Below are 12345 nucleotides of genomic sequence, written 5' to 3' on the forward strand. Positions count from 1 at the left end.
CTTCGTTGTGGGTAAAGTGTTGGAAAGGGTTATAAGAGATATGATTTATAATCATCGAGAGAGGAATAAGTTGATTAGAGATGGTTTTGTGAATGGTAGGTCGTGCCTCACAAACCTTATTGAGTTCTTTGAGAAGATGACCAAACAGGTGGATGAGGGTAAAGTGGTTGGTGTGGTGTATATGGATTTCAATAAGGTTTTTGATAAGATTCCCCATGGTGGGCTATTGCACAAAATATGGAGGCAGGGAATAATGGTGATTTAGTAGTTTGGATCAGAAATTGGCTAGCTGAAAGAAGAGGGTGGTGGGTGATTAGAAATATTCATCCTTGAATTCAGTTACTTGTGGGGTATCACAAGGATCTGTTTTGGGTCCAATGCTGTTTGCCATTTTTATAAATGAAGGCATAGAAGGATGGGTTAGTAAATTTGTGGATTACACTAAGGTCAGTAGAGTTGTGGATAGTGACAATGGATGTTTTGGGTTACAAAGAGACATAGATAAGCTGCAGAGCTGGGCTGAGAGGTGGCAAATGGAGTTTAATGCAGAAACGTGTGAGGTGATTCACTTTGGAAGGAGTAACAAGAATGCAGAGTACTGGGCTAATGTAAGACTCTTGGTAAAGTAGATGAGCAGAGAGATCTCGATGTCCAGATACATAAATCCTTGAAGTCACCCAGGGTGATATGGTTGTTAAGGAAGTATACGGTGTGTTCGGTTTTTTTGGGGGAGGGATTGAGTTTTGGAACCATGAGGTCATGCTGCACCTGTACAAAACTCTCGTGCAGCCACAGTATTGTGTACAATTCTGGTCACCGCATTATTGGAAGGATGTGGAAGCTTTGGAAAGGGTTCAGAGGAGATTTACCAGGATGTTGCCTGGTATGGAGGGAAGATCTTATGAGGAAAGGCTGAGGGATTCGAGGCTGTTTCATGAGAGAGAGAAGGTTGAGAGGTGACCTAATTGAGACATATAAGATAATCAGAGGGTTAGATAGGGTGGACAGTGAGAGCCTTTTTCCTCAGATGGCGATGGCTAGCACGAGGGGACATCGCTTTAAATTGAGGGATGATAGATATAGGACAGATGTCAGAGGTAGTTTCTTTACTCAGAGAGTAGTAGGGACGTGGAATGCACTGTTTGCAACAGTAGTAGACTCGCCAACTTTAAGGGCATTTAAATGGTCACTGGATAGGCTTATGGATGAGAATGGAATAGCGTAGGTTAGATGGGCTTCAAATTGGTTCTACAGTCAGTGCAACATCGAGGGCTGTAATGTTCTATATGTTCTATATCTGGCAGGTAACCTCACAGCCTTTACAAAGCATGTGGATAAACACTTGAAATGCTTTAACAAACAAGGCCATTGGCCAAGTGCGAGAAAATGGGACTCATGTCGATTGAGAGCAGTATTTTGTTGGTTCTGACTTCAGCACTGTATGATTCTGTGTCTTTACTGTTCGGAAATAGGCTCTCAAAATATTTAACATGCAAATTATTCAATTAAATAGAATAGTGATAACTGAGCATCTGCATTATGTGGGAGTTGGTGGCTACCAGTGTGATTCAAGTAGCCTTGGCCATTGCCTTCTCCAGGGGTGTAGGGTGTAGGTTACACCCTACACACTAAATCTCAACCTGAGCTACAAACCTTCAGAAACCTTGCGAATGCCTTCTCCAGTTGGTACAAATTCCTTGCTCTCAGTGCGGAGGACAGCACAGCCGTCAGGGGGATGACGGAACTATTATTCTCTGCAGCAAACACAGAGAGTCCTGAAGGCTGTGTTCTCAACCTGGTGCCAAGGTTCGGGGCATCTCTTCTGTGCTGAACAGGAACTTGGAGCGGGATGGGAAGCATCGAGTTACCATGGTCCATGTCAGTATTAATGACTCTTCCTGTCAAATAAAACCAACAACCATCGGGAGAACAAATTCTAAAAAGATACAGACATTTAAGATTGAATTGAACTGAAATGATCCACACAAAGTTTCAATTCTGCAAACGAAAGTATCCAGGTTAAACACATCAATAATATTCCCTCCAACAGGATCACGTTAAAAAAAAATTCTTGATGAAAAAACTTGGTCAAACGATTGTAAACATCAGGTCTTCATTCTTTTCTTCCGTGATGGGGAACTGGGATTTCAGATGAATGTCCTCATTTGTTTGTTCAGTTGACTGTAACTGATATGAACGATGATCTAACTGATGCTGTCCCACCTTTATCAATGTGTGACTGCTCTCAATGGATCTGAGAGTCAGGTGGACAGAACCAACAACAGAACCCAGAAAATGGATGAACCAACAATACTTCACCAGATCGGAGACATTTACTACCCTGCTCTTGCTGTTCTTGGCATTTTTGGTCAGGCAATTAACTCTTTCATGTCCTAGATAACAGCTCAGGCATGACCCAGTTTTGTTATTTGTTTTAAAGAGTGAGTTTTGTTTTCCTATATGTGGATTTGATGATTTTTAACAAATCCTGATGAAAGTCTCTCTTATTATCAGTTGTTCTGCTTGGAACAATTCTGTTGAGTGAACCAAAGTATTTGTGCTCACGGTGTGACCCACATAGAGTAGTGGGGCTTGCTCAGAAGCTCATGTGATCCTAGCAGATCATAGAGCTGCTGTCTCATGAGAGAGAAAAGTGGCTGTGGTTTAACCTGAGGGTCACCACACCTCATGTGAGGGGAAGAGGTTGAGAAGGTGGAGTCCTTTGTGGTAACCTCAGCTGGTGCAGGAATTGAACACATGTTGTTTGAATCAGTCTACATTGTGGACCAGCTGTACAGCCAAATGAGCTAACTGACCATTTCGGTCCTTGACTGCCAGTATATTTCTCCATCACGGTACTAACACCGTTATCAGATTGCTATTTGTGATCTGCACAGATTAGCTGCTCAGTTTCCTGTGATATAACAGTGACCTTAGTGCAAACAGCATTGCACTGGCTGAAAATAACTTTGGACTGACTTGAGGTTGTGAGTGCTGCTATCTAAATGGAAGGTCTTTTGTCTGTTCCACATAATTCCTCACAAAGTAGTGGGGTCTTTGTGACTCAGCTCTGTAAGTCCCATTGTCTGTTAAATTCAAGGTTGACATTACCTTATACATTAGTATCATAAGTTACAATTTCTTACCTCTGTCATCATTACCTGTATCCCTTGAAATCTGGGTCCCTACCTGGATACAGAGTTGCAAGTGGATTGTTATGTTTCATTAGTTAAAGTTTTGCAACGAGGTGTGGAACTGACAAGTTTCTCAGCTTTTCACATTTTTTACTGAGATGTTGCAATAGGGAGCTGTGTTTTTACAATTAGCAATGACTTAAATGAGATGGGAGCAGAGAATTGGAAAGTGACATTCATTTCTTAAGGACAGAAGGAGGGGTAGAACTGTGGCAAATGGAATTTGGCAAGGAAGGTTATGAGAGTTCTCAATGAAGTCAAACTCAGAAATGCAGATAACCAGAGAGAAATTGATCATGAAAAGCTCAAGACCAAGTATATAAAATCATGAAATTTTATAATGGATGCTGCTATGTATTTCAAAGTCTGGCTGGAATAGAAAGGAGTGACATATTACAGCTGGACAGTACACCAATTGAAACTCATTTGGTTTATTGGAGTCTATAAAGCAGTGAAGTACAGGAGTTGGGATGTCATGTTGTGGCTGTACATGATATTGGTGAGGCCACTTTTGGTATAGTGCATTCAATTCTAGTCTGTCTGCTGTCGGAAAGATGTTGTTAAACTTGAAAAGATCCAGAAAAGATTTACAAGGATGTTGCTGGGACTGTAGGGTTTACGCTATAGGGAGAGGCTGAATAGGCTGGGGCTATTTTCACTGGAGCATTGAATGTTGAGGTGTGCCCTTACAGATGTTTATAAAGTTATGATGGATATGGTGAATAGCTAAGGTCTTTTTCCCTGGATAGGGGAGTCCAAAACTAGAGGGTAGAGGTTGAAGATGAGAGAGGAAAGGGTAATGTTTTCACCCAGAGGGTGGTGTGTGTATGGAAGGTGTTGCCAGAGGAAGTGGTGGCGGCTGGTACAATAACAACATTTAAAAGGCATTCGGATGGGGACATGAATAGGAAGGGTTTAGGGGAATAAGGACCAAATGCTGGCAAATGGGACTGGATTAATTTTGGATTTCTATTCAGCATGGATGAGTTGGACTGAAAGGTCTGGTTCCACACTGTACAAATCCATGAGTCTATGTTTTAAATCATCTCCCTTGATACAAACCAAAATAGAGTAGCCGAGAGATGGAAATGGTACAAAATATGTACAGCAAGAGTCAAAGTGTCTTCATACTAACTCATCCCAGAGACAAACATATTTGACTTTCTTGTTATGGAACAAACACTCAAGTTGAAACTTTTTCAAAGTTATGTGGTAGTTTTAGTGCCTATGGTGTAGGTGATGGTACATTGTCCTTCATTGAGAACCTGGGTTTAAAAGCAGAGGAAAAATAAATTTTAGCTTTTAGTTCTGTGAAGGAGGTTGGCGTTTTGAAACCAAAGGTCAGAAAGTCGTTTTGGGCAGTGGTCTAAATTCCGATTTTCCAAGAAACCATGTGACTTATGTTAAGTAACTTGATCAGCTCCATGTGGAGTTAATTGTTGAATGCTTACGTGATTGCCATTTATGACCCACAGAAACAGATGGTCAGGGCCATTTGTGTGTTGAGTTTAAAAGAGAAGTCAGCTTTGTAGTTTGTAGCAATCTCCAGCCTGTGAGAGTACGGTTTGTAGCAATCTCCAAGCTGGGAGAGAGCAGTTTGTAGCAATCTCCTGGATGTGGGAATACAGTTTGTAGCAATCTCCAGGCTTGTGGGAGTATGGTTTGTAGCAATATCCAGGCTGAGAGAGTACAGTTTGTAGCAATATCCAAGCTGTGGGAGTACGGTTTGTCGCAATCTCCAGGCTGTGAAAGTACAGTTTGTAGCAATCTCCAGGCTGTGGGAGTGCAGTTTGTAGCAATCTCCAGGCTGTGAAAGTACAGTTTGTAGCAATCTCCAGGCTGTGAGAGTACAGTTTGTCGGAATCTCCAGGCTGTGAAAGTCCAGTTTGTAGCAATCTTCAGGCTGTGAGTGTTTCGTTTGCAGGAATCTCCATGCTGTGGGATTTAGCTGCACCCCCCAAGCTGTCAGAATTGGAAGTAGGTCTCCAGGCCATCAGAGCTGGAAAGGAGACTGAACCTGCTTCAGCAGCCCAAGGGGAAAGACTGGGAAGAGTAAAGAGTTATGATTCAATTACTGTCAAGGATGATGCTGTTTATGCTAAGTTCCTCCTAAATTTCCAAATACATATGTAGGTTTATGTTTTACACACTTTGTAGAATAAACTGATGTTTCTTAAAAACAAACTGAAATATAAAACCAATGACTATCAACATAGGTATCACTCTGACTTCCAAATTGCCGATGATGAACATCAACTGGAATCATATTGACACTGAGAAAGAGGGAGCTGGTCTTGGTATTTCCCGTGAACACATACTATCAGAGTCAGGCTGAGAGAGTTCAATGGCGAAGACACCCCCAGAGCTCCAGTTTGGTGGAACTGGACAAAGGGACTCTTTCCAGGGCAATCACCAAGCAGAAAACCGATAAGCGCAGATTACACATTCGGAGAAAGAGGCTTGTGAAGCATTAAAGACCACAGATTCACTGAGGGTACTTTCCTACTGGAAGGGCAATGGATTACATTCAAACGGTTAAATGAAGAGGACTTGGTCAAAAGTCACTGGAAGATTCACCCTGATGTGACAGAGAGAAGAGACCCTGTTAAATCTGGGAGATGAAATAAGATATTTCTGGAAGTACTCCCAGTGAAGTTAATTGGGTAGAACTTATTGGGATTGTACGATAAGCCCCACAATAGTCAGCAGGAAACTGAGAAGCAAATTTGTAAGGAGATCGCCAACATCTGTAAGAACGCTGAGGCAGTAATGGTGGGGGATTTTAAAGTTCCAAACATAGATGGGGCTATCATGGTGTTAAGGGCTTGTATGGGGAGTGTGCACAAGATAATTTTCTTATTCAAGATGTAGGTGTATCTACTGGAGAAGGGGCAAGATTTGATCGTCTTTTGGGAAGTTAGTCAGAGCAAGTGAGTGCGGAGTACTTTGGGATCAGTGATCATAATTCTCCTAGTTTTGAGATAGTTATGGAAAAGGATAGACCTGATCCAAAATTTAAAATTCTAAATTGGAGTAAAGCCAATTTTAACAATTTTTGGCAAAAATTTTCACAAGCTGATTGGGAGAGGCTGTTTGCAGGTAAAGGGACTATTAAAAAGTAGAAGGACTTCAAAAATGGAATAAGGAGAGTCCAAAGGCAATCTGTTCCTGTTAGTGTGAAGCGCAAGACTGGTTGGGGTAGGGAATACTGGATGCTTGGAGAAATTGATGCTCTGGTCAAGAAAAAGAAGGAGGCATATGGCAGGTATAGACAGACAGGATCGAGTGAGTCCCTCGTGGAGTGTAGGGGCAGTCGGAGTATACTCAAGAAGGAAATCAGGAGGGGGAAAGGGGACATGTGCTAGCTTTGGCAAGTAGGGTTAAGGAGATTCTCCAAACACATGAAGGGAAAAAGAGTAACTCTGGAGAGAGTCAGACCCTTAAAGATTAACAAGGCCATCTGTGTGCAGAACTGCAGGAGATGGGTGAGGTACTAAATGAGTATTTTGTGTCAGTATTTACTGTGAAGAAGGATATGGAAACTAATGAATTTGGATAAATAAAGAGTAATACCTTGGCATCATATTACAGAGCAGGTGCTGATGGACATCTTAAAACATATAAATGTAAAATAATCTCTGGGACTTGATCAGGTGTATTCCAGAACTTTATGTGAAGCTAGCGAAGTGATTGCTGGACCCCTTGCTGAGATGTTTGTATCATTGACAGCCACAGGTGAGGTGCTGGATAACTGGAGGGCAGCTAAAGTGGTGCCATTATTTAAGGAAGGTGGTAAGGAAAAGCCATGGAACTGTAGACCGGTCAGCCTGACGCCAGTGGTGGGTATGTTGTTCGAGGGGTTTCTGAGGGACAGGACTTGCATATATTTGGAAAGGCAAGGATTCATTAGGAATAGTCAACATGGGTTTGTCTGTGGGAAATCGTGTCTCCCTAACTTGATTGACCTTTTAAAAGAAGTAGCAAAGAATATTGATGAAGGCAGAGCAGTGGACATTGTCAATGTAGACTTCAGTAAGGAGTACAACAAGGTACCATATGATAGATTGGTTAGCAAGGTTAGCTCATGTGGAATCCTGGGAAACCTAGCCAGTTAGATACAAAATTGGCTTGAAGGTAGGAGACAGAGGGTGATGGGACGGTGGAGGCTTGTCTTTCGGCCTGGAGGTCATGGACCAGTGCTGTTCCACAAGCAATAGTGCTGAGTCCACTGCTTTTTATCATTTATTTATACATTATATTGAGATGAGCATCGGAGGAATGATGAGTAAATTAGCAGATTACAACAAAATTAATGGTGTAGTGGACAATAAGATAGTTTATCTCAGACTTGATCAGATGGGCCGATAGGCCGAGGAGTGGCAGATGTATTTTAATTTAGATAAATGTGAGGTGTTGTATTTTTAAAACGCAGATCAATGTAGGACTTGAACACTTAAAGATAGTGTCCTGAAGAGTGCCAAACAAAGAGACCTTGAGCTTCAGGTTCATATTTCCTTGAAGGTGGAGTGGCAGGTAGACAGGATAATGAAGAAGGCATTTGGGCATTTGGTGCATTTGGAGCATTGGTCAGTGCATTCAGTTTCAGAGTTGGGAGGTCATGTTGCAGCTGTACAGGACATTAGTTCGCCCACTTTTAGAATACTGCATTCAGTTCTGGTCTCCCTGCTATAGGAAAGATGTTGTTAAACTTGAAACAGTTCAGAAAAGATTACAAGAATGTTACCAGGGTTGGAGGTTTGGAGGTTTGAGCTATAGGGAGAGGGTGAATAGGCTGGCGTTGTTTTCCCTAGAGCATTGGAGGCTGTAGGGTGACCTTATCGAGGATTATAAAACCATGAGGGGCATTGGATAGGATGAATAGCCAAGGTCTTTCTTCCAGGGGTGGAGAGCCCAAGACTAGAGGGCATAGGTCTAAGGTATGAGGGGAAAAATTTAAAAGAGTCCTAAGTGTCAACCTTTTCGTGCAGAGGGTGGCGCTTGTATTAAATGAGCTGACAGAAGAACGGTTGATGTTAGATTAGATTACTTACAGTGTGGAAACAGGCCCTTCGGCCCAACAAGTCCACACCGACCCGCCGAAGCGTAACCCACCCATACCCCTACATTTACCCCATTACCTAACACTATGGGCAATTTAGCATGGCCAATTCGCCTGACCTGCACATCTTTAGACTGTGGGAGGAAACCGGAGCACCCGGAGGAAACCCACGCAGACACGGGGAGAATGTGCAAACTCCACACAGACAGTCGCCTGAGTCGGGAATTGAACCCGGGTCTCTGGCGCTGTGAGGCAACAGTGCTAACCACTGTGCCACCGTGCCGCCCACGTGTTGTTATAATTGCCACATTTTGAAGTAGCTGGATAGGTATATGAACAGGCAGAGTTTAGAGGGATATGGGCTAAATGCTGGCAAATGAGACAGGGTTAATTAAGGATATCTGGTTGGCATTGATGATTTGGACCAAAAAGTCTGTTTCTCTACTGCAAATCTCTATGACTTTTATGATTCTATGAAGTCCAAGTCAACATTTTTGGAAAGAAGGCTGCATAAAGAATGAACATAATGTAGGGTTTCAGTGATGAAAATTGAGAGACAATGCCTTTATTGTAATCTAGTGTATTATGTGCCTGCACAGGAATGTGTAGACAATATTAATTTTAGTCCATTTGTTGCAGTGAACGTCTGAAAACATAACGTCTTGCCAGGTGTTCTTAATTCTGCAAGCTGGCTGGACAGACAGTGATAATATTATCAGGAGGAGCAGGCAGCGTTAGCAAATATTTAAACAATCTCTTGCTTACAAATGTTTGTGTACAATAGATACACGTATCTAACACCATAATGATAGAACTTTAATATATGTAACAATCGTGTATAAAGAGGCTGCTGTAAGAATTGTCCTTGGGATTCCATTTCCGCTTCGGACTGTGCTACTGTGGATGCTGAATAAAGAGGCTATTTTTACCACTTACCAAGTTTGGTTGTTATTCGAACACTATCCCACAGTGTAGAAGGGATACATTTAGGGTCTTGACATATTCAGAGTAATTGCAGGGAAAATGGGATATGTACAAGATGGGCAGGTTACAACCCCACTGGATGGTGACCTGTAGCCGAGCTCGGGAATTCATAAAAAAAGTGTCTGATGATGTCCATGGTCAGACCACAGTGAGGCAGCTGACTCTTAACTGGCTAGTGAGAAATTCGAGTTGGACAATGAATGCTGGCCATTCAGTGACACCTGCATCCTCTGAATGAATAAAAGAAAACTAACATTGTAGGGTGTGGGGAACAGAGGGTTTCAATAAGGAAGTCATGAACCTGAGAGGGAGGACAAAAAGGAGGGAACCATAGATAGAAATAAAACATGGAAAAGTAAGAAGTAAAAGTGGAAGGCAGCAGAAACACAGAGCAGCAGTAAACAGAGCAGGAGTACCAAAGTAACTGAATAAGAATGTCAAAGAACCAGGGCTAAAGATATTGTATCAGTTATCTAAGCCTTTCAGACAAAGGAACACAGCAGGAAAATGCAGTCAGATACAGTTTCAAAAAAAAGCAAGCCTATTGATTGGGATGAGTTTAGAATTTAACAAAGGCAGACCAATAGGTGATTGATAGGGTAAAGATGGAATGCGAATGTAAATGTAGAGAAATAAAAAACCAAGTTGGACGAGCTTTCATAATTCTGTCAAGCAAAACGATGAGTTAAAACAAATGTAAGTCCCTTTATGATCTAAAATAGGAGAATTGAAAATAGAAAACACAGAAAAATTGGAGACCAATCAAACAGTTCCTTTAGTGCGGTATTAATAGAAAAAGACACACAAAATGCTTCCTGCAAATGCTTTGGAAGAAAGTGATTATTGTGAAGAAGTAATTGAAGGAAATTAGTACAAATAAAAGAAAAAGAAGTGCTGAAGAAATTAATGACAATGAAATCTGATAAATCCCCGGGATATGATATTCTCTATCCCAGAGCACTAAAGGTAATGGTCATGGAAGTAGAGGATGTATTAATGAACATTTTACAAAATTCTCAAGGTTTCCATTCCCAGCAGCTTGGAAAGTGACAAAATGTAACATCACTGTTTTAAAAAAGGAGGGAGAGAGAAACCAGACAATTACAGAACTAGTCAGCCTGACATCAGGAGCAGAGAAAATGCTGGATTCGACTATAGGGGACATCAAAACACGAAGCTTAGAAAATACTAATTGGATTTCACAAAGCTAACATATATTTATGGAAGGGAAATCATGTTTGGCAAACTTACTATCCTCTGTTTTGAGGATTCAAAGAATAGAATTGATGAGGGAGAACCAGTGGATATTAAGATTTAGACTTAGATTTAGATTTAGATTAGATTACAGTGTGGAAACAGGCCCTTCGGCCCAACAAGTCCACACCGACCCGCTGAAGCGAAACCCACCCATACCCCTATATTTACCCCTTACCTAACACTGCAGGCAATTTAGTATGGCCAATTCACCTGACCTGCACATCTTTGGATGGTGGGAGGAAACCGGAGCACCCGGAGGAAACCCACGCAGACACGGGGAGAACGTGCAAACTCCACACAGTCAGTTGCCTGAGGCGGGAATTGAACACGGGTCTCTGGCGCTGTGAGGCAGCAGTGCTAACCACTGTGCCACCGTGGCGCCCACTAATGTTTAGATTTTCATAAAGTTTTTGGAAATGCCTCAAATAAGAGGTGATTGTTCAAAGTTAAATCACATGTTAATAGTGAAAATATACTGGTATGGATTGAGAACTGGTTAACAGGTGGGGACCGAGAGTTGGACTAAATAGGTTGTTTTCAGGTTGGACGGTGATGGCAAGTGAGGTACCACAGGGATCAGTGCATGGATTCTAGCCATTCACAATATATTATCAATGATCTGGAATAGGGAAACAAATGTGATATTTTCATATTTGTTGACAACATACAACTAGGTGGGACTGGGAGTGTGAGTGGTGAGGAAGACAGAAAGAGTCTTCAGGGTAATTGAGACAAGTGAGTGGTCAAATACATGGCAGATGAATATGAAGCTTCCCACTTCAGCAGGAACAGCATATGGCAGAGCATATTGTAAATGATGATAGACTGGGAAATGTTGACGTACAAAAGGATCCCATATCTTCGTACACTGGTCACTGAAAGCAAGCGTGCAGATGCAGCAGGCTGTTAGGAAGACAAATTATAAGATTGGTTTTCACTGCAAGAGGGTTTGAGAATAGGAACAAGAATGTTTTACTGCAGCTGTACAAGGTCTGAGTCAGACCACACCTGAGGCATTACATGCAGAATTAGAATCCCGACAGTTTGGAAACAGGCCATTTGGCCCAACAGGTCCATACCAACTCTCCAAAACTTATCCCACCCAGACCCATTCACCTACACCTATTATTCTACATTTCCCATAACCAATGCACCTAACCTACACATCCCTGCACACTATGGGACAAATTAGCATGGCCACTTCACCTAACTTACACATCTTTGGGTTGTGGGAGGATACCAGAGCACCTGGAGGAAACCCACGCAGACACAAGGAGAATGTGCAAACTCCACACAGACAGAAGAAGGAATTGAACCAGGGTCCCTGGTTCTGTGAGGCAACAGTACTAACCACTGAGCCACCATGCTGCCCTTTTATGACTCCTTACATGCCAGAGAGGATGTGAAGCAAAAGTTTATCAGTCTGATCCCTGGGATGGCAGCTTTGTCAGAGAAAGAGACATTGGATTTACTGGGTTTGTATTCACTGGATTTTAGAAGGATGAGAGGAAAACTCATGGCAACATTTCCCATTCGGATCGGGGAAACCAGAATGGGTGCACACTGAGCAAAATATTCAGAAGAATTATGATAGTATTGTGGCGTGACAGGAGGAATGTGTTTGTTAGCTTGCCTCAGTTCTCCATTGAGTCACACTAAACACATTGATTGACTTATCCAAAAGGCCAATTAAGTCCCAATTGATACTCCTCTCCAGAATAAAAGAACTCAGTTTGTTCAATGAACTCATGAATAACTTGCATACTATAAAATAAAACTGATAGCTAAGGCCAAGTGCAAAACTAGTCAACTTCTAAGCTCGGCTCCAGAATGACACCTATATTCCCTTTC

This window comes from Chiloscyllium plagiosum, unplaced genomic scaffold, assembly GCF_037043375.1.
Source record: "Chiloscyllium plagiosum isolate Xiang-an unplaced genomic scaffold, Cpla_swu_hap1 HiC_scaffold_8, whole genome shotgun sequence".
Lineage (NCBI taxonomy): Eukaryota > Metazoa > Chordata > Chondrichthyes > Orectolobiformes > Hemiscylliidae > Chiloscyllium > Chiloscyllium plagiosum.